Genomic DNA, 17,527 nt, shown 5'->3' with positions numbered 1-17,527 from the left:
ACCCTTGACCTAATCTTCACTTATGCATGTACAGTATCTAATATCTGCAACACTCCATATCCACTCTCTGATCACCACCTCTTATCATTTGCTCTCACATACCCCCTCACCCAAAAACCTCAGCCTAACCCCCCTCAACTCAGGAGGGACCTTAATTCTCTTGATCTCCAACAGTTGTCAGCTGACATTGATTCACAACTGCTGTCCATCCCTTCCCTCTCCTGTCCTTCACAGGCCATCTCCATATATAACTCTACTCTTACATCTGCCTTGAACACTGCAGCGCCACTCCAAACAAGCACCTCGAGGAGGACCCGCCCCCAACCATGGCATACTAAATCAACGCGCTACCTGCAAAGATGCTCCCGTTGTGCTGAACGCTCCTGGAGGAAGTCTCGTACACAATCAGACTTTCTCCATTATAGATTCATATTGTGTTCATACAGTGCAGCCCTTGCCCTTGCCAAACAGTCCTATTTTTCCACTCTCATTAGTTCATGTTCCCGCAACCCCAGGCGTCTCTTTCACACCTTTAATTCTCTTCTTCGCCCTGCTGTGGCCACCCCCAAAACTAACCTTACTGCTGATAACTTCGCATGTTACTTCACTGACAAGATTGAACAGCTAAGGAAAGAATTCTCCCCTCCTTGCCTTTCTGTTTCTCAATCACACATAGATCATGCCTTTCCTACCCTTCAGACATTCTCCCCAGCTACTGACCAAGAGGTGGCTGCTCTTCTTTGCTCCTCTCGCCCCACCACTTGCCCGCTCGATCCTGTCCCATCTCACCTTATTAGATCTCTCTCCACTTGTCTCGTGCCTTCTCTAACACACATCTTCAACTGCTCGCTCTCCTCTGGCATCGTCCCTGCTGACCTTAAACATGCCACTGTAGTACCTATACTAAAAAAAACATCCCTCGACCCATCCACCCCCTCTAACTACCGTCCCATATCCCTGCTCCCTTTTTCCTCAAAGCTTCTGGAAAGACTTGTCTTTAACCGTGTGTCTCATTTCCTCAATTCCAACTCTCTCCTTGACCCTCTTCAATCTGGCTTCCGCCCTCTCCACTCTACAGAGACTGCCCTTATCAAAGTTACTAACGACCTAATCGCAGCTAAATCCAAAGGCCACTACTCCATACTAATTCTTCTTGACCTCTCAGCGGCCTTTGACACCGTTGATCATGCTCTCCTTCTTCAAACTCTTCAATCGCTTGGTCTCTGTGACTCTGTCCTCTCATGGTTTTCCTCTTATCTCTCCCAACGCTCATTCAGTGTCTCCGTTTCTAATGATACCTCCTCCCCTTGCCCTGTCTCAGTTGGAGTTCCCCAAGGCTCCGTCCTTGGTCCCCTTCTATTTTCTCTTTATACTGCCTCTCTTGGCAAACTTATTACCTCTTTTGGATTTCACTACCACCTGTACGCTGATGACACCCAGCTATATCTCTCCTCCCCGGACCTCTCCCCTGCCGTCCTGCAACGTGTCACTGCTTGCCTTTCTTCCATCTCTGACTGGATGTCCTCCCGCTTTCTGAAACTCAATCTCTCAAAAACTGGGCTCCTTGTCTTTCCTCCTCCTAATACTGATCCTCCTCTTTCGCTCTCCCTCCAAGTTTGTGGTACCAACATCAGTCCATCCTTGCAAGCGCGCTGTCTTGGCGTCATACTTGACTCTGGTCTCACCTTTGAGCCTCACATCCAGCATGTTGCCAAATCCTGTAGATTCCATCTTAAAAACATAGCCCGCATCCGCCCCTTTCTTGCACCAGATACTACCAAGGAGCTTGTCCATGCTCTAGTAATTTCCCGCATGGATTATTGTAACCCTCTCCTGATTGGTCTCCCCAATAGCCGTACTGCACCCTTACAGTCCGTAATGAATGCTGCTGCTAGATTGATTTTCCTCTCTAGTCGTTTCTCTCACACCTCACCCCTCTGCCAGTCCTTACATTGGCTTCCTGTATGCTATAGGAGTCAATTCAAGGTACAAACTCACACCTATAAAGCACTGAACAACTCTAGCCCCTCTTATATCTCCTCACAGATCCATAGGTATGTCCCTTCTCGGTCTCTCCGTTCTGCCCGTGACCACCTCCTGTCCGTTGTCTGCACTCGTACGGCCAACTCGCGCTTGCAGGACTTCTCGCGGGCGGCTCCCTTCCTATGGAATAGCCTGCCTACCGCCATCAGACTCTCCCCTAGTCTTGCATCTTTTAAGAAGTGCCTTAAAACCCATCTCTTTAGGAAAGCTTTTGGCCTCCAAGACTAACCCTTACCTCACATACCTGTCTCTTGCCCTCTCCTAAAGGGCAGCCCACCTTATTTGATTGTAAATTCCTGTCCTAATGTGTTTTACACCCCACCTCCTATAGAATGTAAGCTCGTTTGAGCAGGGTCCTCTTCAACCTATTGTTCCTGTAAGTTTATTTGTAATTGTCCTATTTATAGTTAAATCCCCCTCTCATAATATTGTAAAGCGCTACGGAATCTGTTGGCGCTATATAAATGGCAATAATAAATAAAATAAATAAATAAGAAAAAAAAAGTACAGAGCTTTCTACCAAAGACCACTTAACATGTCTGTATGGCCTTCTTTTGTCACTATTGGCAGTAAGTTGTACCAGGAAAAGGAAAGGGATGAAAATGTTGTAATTTATGTTGTTAAATGGAAATCTCAACATATAAAAAGAAGTCAAAATTTCTGATTCGTCCACCAAAGAACACTTCAGAAACTTTTGACAGTTTTAATATCTTTGTCAGCTTAAACATTTAACACATTTTCCATTTTCTGATCAATCCAAAAACACTGCATAACCTTTGAATTTTTTTTTAAAAAGAGATCTTTTTTTTTTCTTTTAATTGCCAGTGGCGTAAAAGAGTATATTACATTTTGACTGTGTATCACTCTAGCTATTTTTTTTCGTTGACCTTCTATATGCAAGCAGGTGAGGCTCTGTGGCGCAATGGATAGCGCATTGGACTTCTAGTGTATTGAAGGCAATCAAAGGTTGTGGGTTCGAGTCCCACCAGAGTCGTTGTTTTTTGCTAACAAAGCAGTCAAACCTTTGTAAGAAATACTCCTTCAATACTACAACTACAACATGAAAACAATCTTAACAAATCTCTAACATAGGTGGTTAACTAGATGCATTCAGAAGGGATCTTAGAATAAGAAGTTAAGAAAGTTGAATAAATATTACCAACAATTACATTTAAATTAATAATGATGGAAACCTGAGCTTAATGTATCACAGTACACTTTGATTCTCCATTTATATTAAAGGACTCAAAGAGCTGTTCCCTTTAAACCATGGATGTCAGCTCATATCGTTAGGTGCAAATCAGAAACATCTTGCCCAAATTCCAGAAACTTTTTATTAGTTAAGAAAAAAAAAGTACAGAGCTTTCTACCAAAGACCACTTAACATGTCTGTATGGCCTTCTTTTGTCACTATTGGCAGTAAGTTGTACCAGGAAAAGGAAAGGGATGAAAATGTTGTAATTTATGTTGTTAAATGGAAATCTCAACATATAAAAAGAAGTCAAAATTTCTGATTCGTCCACCAAAGAACACTTCAGAAACTTTTGACAGTTTTAATATCTTTGTCAGCTTAAACATTTAACACATTTTCCATTTTCTGATCAATCCAAAAACACTGCATAACCTTTGAATTTTTTTAAAAAGAGATTTTTTTTTTTTTTTAATTGCCAGTGGCGTAAAAGAGTATATTACATTTTGACTGTTTATCGCTCTAGCTATTTTTTTTCGTTGACCTTCTATATACAAGCAGATGAGGCTCTGTGGCGCAATGGATAGCGCATTGGACTTCTAGTGTATTGAAGGCATTCAAAGGTTGTGGGTTCGAGTCCCACCAGAGTCGTTGTGTTTTGCTAACAAAGCAGTCAAACCTTTGTAAGTAATACTCCTTCAATACTACAACTACAACATGAAAAACAATCTTAACAAATCTCTAACATAGGTGGTTAACTAGATGCATTCAGAAGGGATCTTAGAATAAGAAGTTAAGAAAGTTGAATAAATATTACCAACAATTACATTTAAATTAATAATGATGGAAACCTGAGCTTAATGTATCACAGTACACTTTGATTCTCCATTTATATTAAAGGACTCAAAGAGCTGTTCCCCTTAAACCATGGATGTCAGCTCATATCGTTAGGTGCAAATCAGAAACATCTTGCCCAAATTCCAGAAACTTTTTATTAGTTAAGAAAAAAAAAGTACAGAGCTTTCTACCAAAGACCACTTAACATGTCTGTATGGCCTTCTTTTGTCACTATTGGCAGTAAGTTGTACCAGGAAAAGGAAAGGGATGAAAATGTTGTAATTTATGTTGTTAAATGGAAATCTCAACATATAAAAAGAAGTCAAAATTTCTGATTCGTCCACCAAAGAGCACTTCAGAAACTTTTGACAGTTTTAATATCTTTGTCAGCTTAAACATTTAACACATTTTCCATTTTCTGATCAATCCAAAAACACTGCATAACCTTTGAATTTTTTTTAAAAAGAGATCTTTTTTTTTTTTTTTTTAATTGCCAGTGGCGTAAAAGAGTATATTACATTTTGACTGTTTATCGCTCTAGCTATTTTTTTTCGTTGACCTTCTATATACAAGCAGATGAGGCTCTGTGGCGCAATGGATAGCGCATTGGACTTCTAGTGTATTGAAGGCATTCTAAGGTTGTGGGTTCGAGTCCCACCAGAGTCGTTGTGTTTTGCTAACAAAGCAGTCAAACCTTTGTAAGAAATACTCCTTCAATACTACAACTACAACATGAAAAACAATCTTAACAAATCTCTAACATAGGTGGTTAACTAGATGCATTCAGAAGGGATCTTAGAATAAGAAGTTAAGAAAGTTGAATAAATATTACCAACAATTACATTTAAATTAATAATGATGGAAACCTGAGCTTAATGTATCACATTACACTTTGATTCTCCATTTATATTAAAGGACTCAAAGAGCTGTTCCCATTAAACCATGGATGTCAGCTCATATCGTTAGGTGCAAATCAGAAACATCTTGCCCAAATTCCAGAAACTTTTTATTAGTTAAGAAAAAAAAAGTACAGAGCTTTCTACCAAAGACCACTTAACATGTCTGTATGGCCTTCTTTTGTCACTATTGGCAGTAAGTTGTACCAGGAAAAGGAAAGGGATGAAAATGTTGTCATTTATGTTGTTAAATGGAAATCTCAACATATAAAAAGAAGTCAAAATTTCTGATTCGTCCACCAAAGAACACTTCAGAAACTTTTGACAGTTTTAATATCTTTGTCAGCTTAAACATTTAACACATTTTCCATTTTCTGATCAATCCAAAAACACTGCATAACCTTTGAATTTTTTTTAAAAAGAGATCTTTTTTTTTTTTTTTTTAATTGCCAGTGGCGTAAAAGAGTATATTACATTTTGACTGTTTATCGCTCTAGCTATTTTTTTTCGTTGACCTTCTATATACAAGCAGATGAGGCTCTGTGGCGCAATGGATAGCGCATTGGACTTCTAGTGTATTGAAGGCATTCAAAGGTTGTGGGTTCGAGTCCCACCAGAGTCGTTGTGTTTTGCTAACAAAGCAGTCAAACCTTTGTAAGAAATACTCCTTCAATACTACAACTACAACATGAAAAACAATCTTAACAAATCTCTAACATAGGTGGTTAACTAGATGCATTCAGAAGGGATCTTAGAATAAGAAGTTAAGAAAGTTGAATAAATATTACCAACAATTACATTTAAATTAATAATGATGGAAACCTGAGCTTAATGTATCACATTACACTTTGATTCTCCATTTATATTAAAGGACTCAAAGAGCTGTTCCCCTTAAACCATGGATGTCAGCTCATATCGTTAGGTGCAAATCAGAAACATCTTGCCCAAATTCCAGAAACTTTTTATTAGTTAAGAAAAAAAAAGTACAGAGCTTTCTACCAAAGACCACTTAACATGTCTGTATGGCCTTCTTTTGTCACTATTGGCAGTAAGTTGTACCAGGAAAAGGAAAGGGATGAAAATGTTGTAATTTATGTTGTTAAATGGAAATCTCAACATATAAAAAGAAGTCAAAATTTCTGATTCGTCCACCAAAGAACACTTCAGAAACTTTTGACAGTTTTAATATCTTTGTCAGCTTAAACATTTAACACATTTTCCATTTTCTGATCAATCCAAAAACACTGCATAACCTTTGAATTTTTTTTTAAAAAGAGATCTTTTTTTTTTCTTTTAATTGCCAGTGGCGTAAAAGAGTATATTACATTTTGACTGTGTATCACTCTAGCTATTTTTTTTCGTTGACCTTCTATATACAAGCAGGTGAGGCTCTGTGGCGCAATGGATAGCGCATTGGACTTCTAGTGTATTGAAGGCATTCAAAGGTTGTGGGTTCGAGTCCCACCAGAGTCGTTGTTTTTTGCTAACAAAGCAGTCAAACCTTTGTAAGAAATACTCCTTCAATACTACAACTACAACATGAAAACAATCTTAACAAATCTCTAACATAGGTGGTTAACTAGATGCATTCAGAAGGGATCTTAGAATAAGAAGTTAAGAAAGTTGAATAAATATTACCAACAATTACATTTAAATTAATAATGATGGAAACCTGAGCTTAATGTATCACAGTACACTTTGATTCTCCATTTATATTAAAGGACTCAAAGAGCTGTTCCCTTTAAACCATGGATGTCAGCTCATATCGTTAGGTGCAAATCAGAAACATCTTGCCCAAATTCCAGAAACTTTTTATTAGTTAAGAAAAAAAAAGTACAGAGCTTTCTACCAAAGACCACTTAACATGTCTGTATGGCCTTCTTTTGTCACTATTGGCAGTAAGTTGTACCAGGAAAAGGAAAGGGATGAAAATGTTGTAATTTATGTTGTTAAATGGAAATCTCAACATATAAAAAGAAGTCAAAATTTCTGATTCGTCCACCAAAGAACACTTCAGAAACTTTTGACAGTTTTAATATCTTTGTCAGCTTAAACATTTAACACATTTTCCATTTTCTGATCAATCCAAAAACACTGCATAACCTTTGAATTTTTTTTAAAAAGAGATTTTTTTTTTTTTTTTAATTGCCAGTGGCGTAAAAGAGTATATTACATTTTGACTGTTTATCGCTCTAGCTATTTTTTTTCGTTGACCTTCTATATACAAGCAGATGAGGCTCTGTGGCGCAATGGATAGCGCATTGGACTTCTAGTGTATTGAAGGCATTCAAAGGTTGTGGGTTCGAGTCCCACCAGAGTCGTTGTGTTTTGCTAACAAAGCAGTCAAACCTTTGTAAGTAATACTCCTTCAATACTACAACTACAACATGAAAAACAATCTTAACAAATCTCTAACATAGGTGGTTAACTAGATGCATTCAGAAGGGATCTTAGAATAAGAAGTTAAGAAAGTTGAATAAATATTACCAACAATTACATTTAAATTAATAATGATGGAAACCTGAGCATAATGTATCACAGTACACTTTGATTCTCCATTTATATTAAAGGACTCAAAGAGCTGTTCCCCTTAAACCATGGATGTCAGCTCATATCGTTAGGTGCAAATCAGAAACATCTTGCCCAAATTCCAGAAACTTTTTATTAGTTAAGAAAAAAAAAGTACAGAGCTTTCTACCAAAGACCACTTAACATGTCTGTATGGCCTTCTTTTGTCACTATTGGCAGTAAGTTGTACCAGGAAAAGGAAAGGGATGAAAATGTTGTAATTTATGTTGTTAAATGGAAATCTCAACATATAAAAATAAGTCAAAATTTCTGATTCGTCCACCAAAGAGCACTTCAGAAACTTTTGACAGTTTTAATATCTTTGTCGGCTTAAACATTTAACACATTTTCCATTTTCTGATCAATCCAAAAACACTGCATAACCTTTGAATTTTTTTTAAAAAGAGATCTTTTTTTTTTTTTTTTTTAATTGCCAGTGGCGTAAAAGAGTATATTAAATTTTGACTGTTTATCGCTCTAGCTATTTTTTTTCGTTGACCTTCTATATACAAGCAGATGAGGCTCTGTGGCGCAATGGATAGCGCATTGGACTTCTAGTGTATTGAAGGCATTCAAAGGTTGTGGGTTCGAGTCCCACCAGAGTCGTTGTGTTTTGCTAACAAAGCAGTCAAACCTTTGTAAGTAATACTCCTTCAATACTACAACTACAACATGAAAAACAATCTTAACAAATCTCTAACATAGGTGGTTAACTAGATGCATTCAGAAGGGATCTTAGAATAAGAAGTTAAGAAAGTTGAATAAATATTACCAACAATTACATTTAAATTAATAATGATGGAAACCTGAGCTTAATGTATCACAGTACACTTTGATTCTCCATTTATATTAAAGGACTCAAAGAGCTGTTCCCCTTAAACCATGGATGTCAGCTCATATCGTTAGGTGCAAATCAGAAACATCTTGCCCAAATTCCAGAAACTTTTTATTAGTTAAGAAAAAAAAAGTACAGAGCTTTCAACCAAAGACCACTTAACATGTCTGTATGGCCTTCTTTTGTCACTATTGGCAGTAAGTTGTACCAGGAAAAGGAAAGGGATGAAAATGTTGTAATTTATGTTGTTAAATGGAAATCTCAACATATAAAAAGAAGTCAAAATTTCTGATTCGTCCACCAAAGAGCACTTCAGAAACTTTTGACAGTTTTAATATCTTTGTCAGCTTAAACATTTAACACATTTTCCATTTTCTGATCAATCCAAAAACACTGCATAACCTTTGAATTTTTTTTAAAAAGAGATCTTTTTTTTTTTTTTTTTAATTGCCAGTGGCGTAAAAGAGTATATTACATTTTGACTGTTTATCGCTCTAGCTATTTTTTTTCGTTGACCTTCTATATACAAGCAGATGAGGCTCTGTGGCGCAATGGATAGCGCATTGGACTTCTAGTGTATTGAAGGCATTCAAAGGTTGTGGGTTCGAGTCCCAACAGAGTCGTTGTGTTTTGCTAACAAAGCAGTCAAACCTTTGTAAGAAATACTCCTTCAATACTACAACTACAACATGAAAAACAATCTTAACAAATCTCTAACATAGGTGGTTAACTAGATGCATTCAGAAGGGATCTTAGAATAAGAAGTTAAGAAAGTTGAATAAATATTACCAACAATTACATTTAAATTAATAATGATGGAAACCTGAGCTTAATGTATCACATTACACTTTGATTCTCCATTTATATTAAAGGACTCAAAGAGCTGTTCCCCTTAAACCATGGATGTCAGCTCATATCGTTAGGTGCAAATCAGAAACATCTTGCCCAAATTCCAGAAACTTTTTATTAGTTAAGAAAAAAAAAGTACAGAGCTTTCTACCAAAGACCACTTAACATGTCTGTATGGCCTTCTTTTGTCACTATTGGCAGTAAGTTGTACCAGGAAAAGGAAAGGGATGAAAATGTTGTAATTTATGTTGTTAAATGGAAATCTCAACATATAAAAATAAGTCAAAATTTCTGATTCGTCCACCAAAGAACACTTCAGAAACTTTTGACAGTTTTAATATCTTTGTCAGCTTAAACATTTAACACATTTTCCATTTTCTGATCAATCCAAAAACACTGCATAACCTTTGAATTTTTTTTAAAAAGAGATCTTTTTTTTTTTTTTAATTGCCAGTGGCGTAAAAGAGTATATTACATTTTGACTGTTTATCGCTCTAGCTATTTTTTTTCGTTGACCTTCTATATACAAGCAGATGAGGCTCTGTGGCGCAATGGATAGCGCATTGGACTTCTAGTGTATTGAAGGCATTCAAAGGTTGTGGGTTCGAGTCCCACCAGAGTCGTTGTGTTTTGCTAACAAAGCAGTCAAACCTTTGTAAGAAATACTCCTTCAATACTACAACTACAACATGAAAAACAATCTTAACAAATCTCTAACATAGGTGGTTAACTAGATGCATTCAGAAGGGATCTTAGAATAAGAAGTTAAGAAAGTTGAATAAATATTACCAACAATTACATTTAAATTAATAATGATGGAAACCTGAGCTTAATGTATCACATTACACTTTGATTCTCCATTTATATTAAAGGACTCAAAGAGCTGTTCCCCTTAAACCATGGATGTCAGCTCATATCGTTAGGTGCAAATCAGAAACATCTTGCCCAAATTCCAGAAACTTTTTATTAGTTAAGAAAAAAAAAGTACAGAGCTTTCTACCAAAGACCACTTAACATGTCTGTATGGCCTTCTTTTGTCACTATTGGCAGTAAGTTGTACCAGGAAAAGGAAAGGGATGAAAATGTTGTAATTTATGTTGTTAAATGGAAATCTCAACATATAAAAATAAGTCAAAATTTCTGATTCGTCCACCAAAGAACACTTCAGAAACTTTTGACAGTTTTAATATCTTTGTCAGCTTAAACATTTAACACATTTTCCATTTTCTGATCAATCCAAAAACACTGCATAACCTTTGAATTTTTTTTAAAAAGAGATCTTTTTTTTTTTTTTTTAATTGCCAGTGGCGTAAAAGAGTATATTACATTTTGACTGTTTATCGCTCTAGCTATTTTTTTTCGTTGACCTTCTATATACAAGCAGATGAGGCTCTGTGGCGCAATGGATAGCGCATTGGACTTCTAGTGTATTGAAGGCATTCAAAGGTTGTGGGTTCGAGTCCCACCAGAGTCGTTGTGTTTTGCTAACAAAGCAGTCAAACCTTTGTAAGTAATACTCCTTCAATACTACAACTACAACATGAAAAACAATCTTAACAAATCTCTAACATAGGTGGTTAACTAGATGCATTCAGAAGGGATCTTAGAATAAGAAGTTAAGAAAGTTGAATAAATATTACCAACAATTACATTTAAATTAATAATGATGGAAACCTGAGCTTAATGTATCACAGTACACTTTGATTCTCCATTTATATTAAAGGACTCAAAGAGCTGTTCCCCTTAAACCATGGATGTCAGCTCATATCGTTAGGTGCAAATCAGAAACATCTTGCCCAAATTCCAGAAACTTTTTATTAGTTAAGAAAAAAAAAAGTACAGAGCTTTCAACCAAAGACCACTTAACATGTCTGTATGGCCTTCTTTTGTCACTATTGGCAGTAAGTTGTACCAGGAAAAGGAAAGGGATGAAAATGTTGTAATTTATGTTGTTAAATGGAAATCTCAACATATAAAAAGAAGTCAAAATTTCTGATTCGTCCACCAAAGAGCACTTCAGAAACTTTTGACAGTTTTAATATCTTTGTCAGCTTAAACATTTAACACATTTTCCATTTTCTGATCAATCCAAAAACACTGCATAACCTTTGAATTTTTTTTAAAAAGAGATCTTTTTTTTTTTTTTTTTAATTGCCAGTGGCGTAAAAGAGTATATTACATTTTGACTGTTTATCGCTCTAGCTATTTTTTTTCGTTGACCTTCTATATACAAGCAGATGAGGCTCTGTGGCGCAATGGATAGCGCATTGGACTTCTAGTGTATTGAAAGGCATTCAAAGGTTGTGGGTTCGAGTCCCACCAGAGTCGTTGTGTTTTGCTAACAAAGCAGTCAAACCTTTGTAAGAAATACTCCTTCAATACTACAACTACAACATGAAAAACAATCTTAACAAATCTCTAACATAGGTGGTTAACTAGATGCATTCAGAAGGGATCTTAGAATAAGAAGTTAAGAAAGTTGAATAAATATTACCAACAATTACATTTAAATTAATAATGATGGAAACCTGAGCTTAATGTATCACATTACACTTTGATTCTCCATTTATATTAAAGGACTCAAAGAGCTGTTCCCCTTAAACCATGGATGTCAGCTCATATCGTTAGGTGCAAATCAGAAACATCTTGCCCAAATTCCAGAAACTTTTTATTAGTTAAGAAAAAAAAAGTACAGAGCTTTCTACCAAAGACCACTTGACATGTCTGTATGGCCTTCTTTTGTCACTATTGGCAGTAAGTTGTACCAGGAAAAGGAAAGGGATGAAAATGTTGTAATTTATGTTGTTAAATGGAAATCTCAACATATAAAAATAAGTCAAAATTTCTGATTCGTCCACCAAAGAACACTTCAGAAACTTTTGACAGTTTTAATATCTTTGTCAGCTTAAACATTTAACACATTTTCCATTTTCTGATCAATCCAAAAACACTGCATAACCTTTGAATTTTTTTTAAAAAGAGATCTTTTTTTTTTTTTTTTAATTGCCAGTGGCGTAAAAGAGTATATTACATTTTGACTGTTTATCGCTCTAGCTATTTTTTTTCGTTGACCTTCTATATACAAGCAGATGAGGCTCTGTGGCGCAATGGATAGCGCATTGGACTTCTAGTGTATTGAAGGCATTCAAAGGTTGTGGGTTCGAGTCCCACCAGAGTCGTTGTGTTTTGCTAACAAAGCAGTCAAACCTTTGTAAGAAATACTCCTTCAATACTACAACTACAACATGAAAAACAATCTTAACAAATCTCTAACATAGGTGGTTAACTAGATGCATTCAGAAGGGATCTTAGAATAAGAAGTTAAGAAAGTTGAATAAATATTACCAACAATTACATTTAAATTAATAATGATGGAAACCTGAGCTTAATGTATCACATTACACTTTGATTCTCCATTTATATTAAAGGACTCAAAGAGCTGTTCCCCTTAAACCATGGATGTCAGCTCATATCGTTAGGTGCAAATCAGAAACATCTTGCCCAAATTCCAGAAACTTTTTATTAGTTAAGAAAAAAAAGTACAGAGCTTTCTACCAAAGACCACTTAACATGTCTGTATGGCCTTCTTTTGTCACTATTGGCAGTAAGTTGTACCAGGAAAAGGAAAGGGATGAAAATGTTGTAATTTATGTTGTTAAATGGAAATCTCAACATATAAAAAGAAGTCAAAATTTCTGATTCGTCCACCAAAGAACACTTCAGAAACTTTTGACAGTTTTAATATCTTTGTCAGCTTAAACATTTAACACATTTTCCATTTTCTGATCAATCCAAAAACACTGCATAACCTTTGAATTTTTTTTTAAAAAGAGATCTTTTTTTTTTCTTTTAATTGCCAGTGGCGTAAAAGAGTATATTACATTTTGACTGTGTATCACTCTAGCTATTTTTTTTCGTTGACCTTCTATATACAAGCAGGTGAGGCTCTGTGGCGCAATGGATAGCGCATTGCACTTCTAGTGTATTGAAGGCATTCAAAGGTTGTGGGTTCGAGTCCCACCAGAGTCGTTGTGTTTTGCTAACAAAGCAGTCAAACCTTTGTAAGAAATACTCCTTCAATACTACAACTACAACATGAAAAACAATCTTAACAAATCTCTAACATAGGTGGTTAACTAGATGCATTCAGAAGGGATCTTAGAATAAGAAGTTAAGAAAGTTGAATAAATATTACCAACAATTACATTTAAATTAATAATGATGGAAACCTGAGCTTAATGTATCACATTACACTTTGATTCTCCATTTATATTAAAGGACTCAAAGAGCTGTTCCCCTTAAACCATGGATGTCAGCTCATATCGTTAGGTGCAAATCAGAAACATCTTGCCCAAATTCCAGAAACTTTTTATTAGTTAAGAAAAAAAAAGTACAGAGCTTTCTACCAAAGACCACTTAACATGTCTGTATGGCCTTCTTTTGTCACTATTGGCAGTAAGTTGTACCAGGAAAAGGAAAGGGATGAAAATGTTGTAATTTATGTTGTTAAATGGAAATCTCAACATATAAAAATAAGTCAAAATTTCTGATTCGTCCACCAAAGAACACTTCAGAAACTTTTGACAGTTTTAATATCTTTGTCAGCTTAAACATTTAACACATTTTCCATTTTCTGATCAATCCAAAAACACTGCATAACCTTTGAATTTTTTTTAAAAAGAGATCTTTTTTTTTTTTTTAATTGCCAGTGGCGTAAAAGAGTATATTACATTTTGACTGTTTATCGCTCTAGCTATTTTTTTTCGTTGACCTTCTATATACAAGCAGATGAGGCTCTGTGGCGCAATAGATAGCGCATTGCACTTCTAGTGTATTGAAGGCATTCAAAGGTTGTGGGTTCGAGTCCCACCAGAGTCGTTGTGTTTTGCTAACAAAGCAGTCAAACCTTTGTAAGAAATACTCCTTCAATACTACAACTACAACATGAAAAACAATCTTAACAAATCTCTAACATAGGTGGTTAACTAGATGCATTCAGAAGGGATCTTAGAATAAGAAGTTAAGAAAGTTGAATAAATATTACCAACAATTACATTTAAATTAATAATGATGGAAACCTGAGCTTAATGTATCACATTACACTTTGATTCTCCATTTATATTAAAGGACTCAAAGAGCTGTTCCCCTTAAACCATGGATGTCAGCTCATATCGTTAGGTGCAAATCAGAAACATCTTGCCCAAATTCCAGAAACTTTTTATTAGTTAAGAAAAAAAAAGTACAGAGCTTTCTACCAAAGATCACTTAACATGTCTGTATGGCCTTCTTTTGTCACTATTGGCAGTAAGTTGTACCAGGAAAAGGAAAGGGATGAAAATGTTGTAATTTATGTTGTTAAATGGAAATCTCAACATATAAAAATAAGTCAAAATTTCTGATTCGTCCACCAAAGAACACTTCAGAAACTTTTGACAGTTTTAATATCTTTGTCAGCTTAAACATTTAACACATTTTCCATTTTCTGATCAATCCAAAAACACTGCATAACCTTTGAATTTTTTTTAAAAAGAGATCTTTTTTTTTTTTTTAATTGCCAGTGGCGTAAAAGAGTATATTACATTTTGACTGTTTATCGCTCTAGCTATTTTTTTTCGTTGACCTTCTATATACAAGCAGATGAGGCTCTGTGGCGCAATGGATAGCGCATTGGACTTCTAGTGTATTGAAGGCATTCAAAGGTTGTGGGTTCGAGTCCCACCAGAGTCGTTGTGTTTTGCTAACAAAGCAGTCAAACCTTTGTAAGAAATACTCCTTCAATACTACAACTACAACATGAAAAACAATCTTAACAAATCTCTAACATAGGTGGTTAACTAGATGCATTCAGAAGGGATCTTAGAATAAGAAGTTAAGAAAGTTGAATAAATATTACCAACAATTACATTTAAATTAATAATGATGGAAACCTGAGCTTAATGTATCACATTACACTTTGATTCTCCATTTATATTAAAGGACTCAAAGAGCTGTTCCCCTTAAACCATGGATGTCAGCTCATATCGTTAGGTGCAAATCAGAAACATCTTGCCCAAATTCCAGAAACTTTTTATTAGTTAAGAAAAAAAAAGTACAGAGCTTTCTACCAAAGACCACTTAACATGTCTGTATGGCCTTCTTTTGTCACTATTGGCAGTAAGTTGTACCAGGAAAAGGAAAGGGATGAAAATGTTGTAATTTATGTTGTTAAATGGAAATCTCAACATATAAAAATAAGTCAAAATTTCTGATTCGTCCACCAAAGAACACTTCAGAAACTTTTGACAGTTTTAATATCTTTGTCAGCTTAAACATTTAACACATTTTCCATTTTCTGATCAATCCAAAAACACTGCATAACCTTTGAATTTTTTTTAAAAAGAGATCTTTTTTTTTTTTTTTTAATTGCCAGTGGCGTAAAAGAGTATATTACATTTTGACTGTTTATCGCTCTAGCTATTTTTTTTTCGTTGACCTTCTATATACAAGCAGATGAGGCTCTGTGGCGGAATGGATAGCGCATTGGACTTCTAGTGTATTGAAGGCATTCAAAGGTTGTGGGTTCGAGTCCCACCAGAGTCGTTGTGTTTTGCTAACAAAGCAGTCAAACCTTTGTAAGAAATACTCCTTCAATACTACAACTACAACATGAAAAACAATCTTAACAAATCTCTAACATAGGTGGTTAACTAGATGCATTCAGAAGGGATCTTAGAATAAGAAGTTAAGAAAGTTGAATAAATATTACCAACAATTACATTTAAATTAATAATGATGGAAACCTGAGCTTAATGTATCACATTACACTTTGATTCTCCATTTATATTAAAGGACTCAAAGAGCTGTTCCCCTTAAACCATGGATGTCAGCTCATATCGTTAGGTGCAAATCAGAAACATCTTGCCCAAATTCCAGAAACTTTTTATTAGTTAAGAAAAAAAAAGTACAGAGCTTTCTACCAAAGACCACTTAACATGTCTGTATGGCCTTCTTTTGTCACTATTGGCAGTAAGTTGTACCAGGAAAAGGAAAGGGATGAAAATGTTGTAATTTATGTTGTTAAATGGAAATCTCAACATATAAAAAGAAGTCAAAATTTCTGATTCGTCCACCAAAGAACACTTCAGAAACTTTTGACAGTTTTAATATCTTTGTCAGCTTAAACATTTAACACATTTTCCATTTTCTGATCAATCCAAAAACACTGCATAACCTTTGAATTTTTTTTTAAAAAGAGATCTTTTTTTTTTCTTTTAATTGCCAGTGGCGTAAAAGAGTATATTACATTTTGACTGTGTATCACTCTAGCTATTTTTTTTCGTTGACCTTCTATATACAAGCAGGTGAGGCTCTGTGGCGCAATGGATAGCGCATTGCACTTCTAGTGTATTGAAGGCATTCAAAGGTTGTGGGTTCGAGTCCCACCAGAGTCGTTGTGTTTTGCTAACAAAGCAGTCAAACCTTTGTAAGAAATACTCCTTCAATACTACAACTACAACATGAAAAACAATCTTAACAAATCTCTAACATAGGTGGTTAACTAGATGCATTCAGAAGGGATCTTAGAATAAGAAGTTAAGAAAGTTGAATAAATATTACCAACAATTACATTTAAATTAATAATGATGGAAACCTGAGCTTAATGTATCACATTACACTTTGATTCTCCATTTATATTAAAGGACTCAAAGAGCTGTTCCCCTTAAACCATGGATGTCAGCTCATATCGTTAGGTGCAAATCAGAAACATCTTGCCCAAATTCCAGAAACTTTTTATTAGTTAAGAAAAAAAAAGTACAGAGCTTTCTACCAAAGACCACTTAACATGTCTGTATGGCCTTCTTTTGTCACTATTGGCAGTAAGTTGTACCAGGAAAAGGAAAGGGATGAAAATGTTGTAATTTATGTTGTTAAATGGAAATCTCAACATATAAAAATAAGTCAAAATTTCTGATTCGTCCACCAAAGAACACTTCAGAAACTTTTGACAGTTTTAATATCTTTGTCAGCTTAAACATTTAACACATTTTCCATTTTCTGATCAATCCAAAAACACTGCATAACCTTTGAATTTTTTTTAAAAAGAGATCTTTTTTTTTTTTTTTTAATTGCCAGTGGCGTAAAAGAGTATATTACATTTTGACTGTTTATCGCTCTAGCTATTTTTTTTCGTTGACCTTCTATATACAAGCAGATGAGGCTCTGTGGCGCAATGGATAGCGCATTGGACTTCTAGTGTATTGAAGGCATTCAAAGGTTGTGGGTTCGAGTCCCACCAGAGTCGTTGTGTTTTGCTAACAAAGCAGTCAAACC

General features: G+C 35.2%; 11 non-coding genes across 11 annotated transcripts; all 11 read left to right on the top strand.

Moving 5' to 3' along the window:
- The first annotated feature begins 3,797 nt into the window (after nt 1-3,797).
- TRNAR-UCU (transfer RNA arginine (anticodon UCU)) lies at nt 3,798-3,883 on the top strand. Its single transcript is given in 2 exon segments — nt 3,798-3,834; nt 3,848-3,883. It is a non-coding gene; the product is annotated as a tRNA-Arg (tRNA).
- Nucleotides 3,884-5,501: 1,618 nt separating this feature from the next.
- On the top strand, nt 5,502-5,587 carry TRNAR-UCU (transfer RNA arginine (anticodon UCU)). The gene is given in 2 exon segments: nt 5,502-5,538; nt 5,552-5,587. It is a non-coding gene; the product is annotated as a tRNA-Arg (tRNA).
- A 765-nt stretch (nt 5,588-6,352) lies between these two features.
- TRNAR-UCU (transfer RNA arginine (anticodon UCU)) lies at nt 6,353-6,438 on the top strand. The gene is given in 2 exon segments: nt 6,353-6,389; nt 6,403-6,438. It is a non-coding gene; the product is annotated as a tRNA-Arg (tRNA).
- Nucleotides 6,439-7,200: 762 nt separating this feature from the next.
- On the top strand, nt 7,201-7,286 carry TRNAR-UCU (transfer RNA arginine (anticodon UCU)). The gene is given in 2 exon segments: nt 7,201-7,237; nt 7,251-7,286. It is a non-coding gene; the product is annotated as a tRNA-Arg (tRNA).
- Nucleotides 7,287-8,053: 767 nt separating this feature from the next.
- TRNAR-UCU (transfer RNA arginine (anticodon UCU)) lies at nt 8,054-8,139 on the top strand. The gene is given in 2 exon segments: nt 8,054-8,090; nt 8,104-8,139. It is a non-coding gene; the product is annotated as a tRNA-Arg (tRNA).
- A 1,615-nt stretch (nt 8,140-9,754) lies between these two features.
- TRNAR-UCU (transfer RNA arginine (anticodon UCU)) lies at nt 9,755-9,840 on the top strand. The gene is given in 2 exon segments: nt 9,755-9,791; nt 9,805-9,840. It is a non-coding gene; the product is annotated as a tRNA-Arg (tRNA).
- A 765-nt stretch (nt 9,841-10,605) lies between these two features.
- TRNAR-UCU (transfer RNA arginine (anticodon UCU)) lies at nt 10,606-10,691 on the top strand. The gene is given in 2 exon segments: nt 10,606-10,642; nt 10,656-10,691. It is a non-coding gene; the product is annotated as a tRNA-Arg (tRNA).
- Nucleotides 10,692-11,458: 767 nt separating this feature from the next.
- TRNAR-UCU (transfer RNA arginine (anticodon UCU)) lies at nt 11,459-11,545 on the top strand. Its single transcript is given in 2 exon segments — nt 11,459-11,495; nt 11,510-11,545. It is a non-coding gene; the product is annotated as a tRNA-Arg (tRNA).
- Nucleotides 11,546-12,310: 765 nt separating this feature from the next.
- Nucleotides 12,311-12,396, top strand: TRNAR-UCU (transfer RNA arginine (anticodon UCU)). The gene is given in 2 exon segments: nt 12,311-12,347; nt 12,361-12,396. It is a non-coding gene; the product is annotated as a tRNA-Arg (tRNA).
- Nucleotides 12,397-14,858: 2,462 nt separating this feature from the next.
- Nucleotides 14,859-14,944, top strand: TRNAR-UCU (transfer RNA arginine (anticodon UCU)). The gene is given in 2 exon segments: nt 14,859-14,895; nt 14,909-14,944. It is a non-coding gene; the product is annotated as a tRNA-Arg (tRNA).
- Nucleotides 14,945-17,412: 2,468 nt separating this feature from the next.
- Nucleotides 17,413-17,498, top strand: TRNAR-UCU (transfer RNA arginine (anticodon UCU)). Its single transcript is given in 2 exon segments — nt 17,413-17,449; nt 17,463-17,498. It is a non-coding gene; the product is annotated as a tRNA-Arg (tRNA).
- The last annotated feature ends 29 nt before the right edge of the window (nt 17,499-17,527 follow it).

Source organism: Pelobates fuscus, chromosome 4 (assembly GCF_036172605.1).
Source record: "Pelobates fuscus isolate aPelFus1 chromosome 4, aPelFus1.pri, whole genome shotgun sequence".
In the NCBI taxonomy this organism is placed as follows: domain Eukaryota; kingdom Metazoa; phylum Chordata; class Amphibia; order Anura; family Pelobatidae; genus Pelobates; species Pelobates fuscus.
The sequence above is the reverse complement of the archived record's forward strand: the minus strand, read 5'-3'. Positions and strand labels throughout refer to the sequence as shown.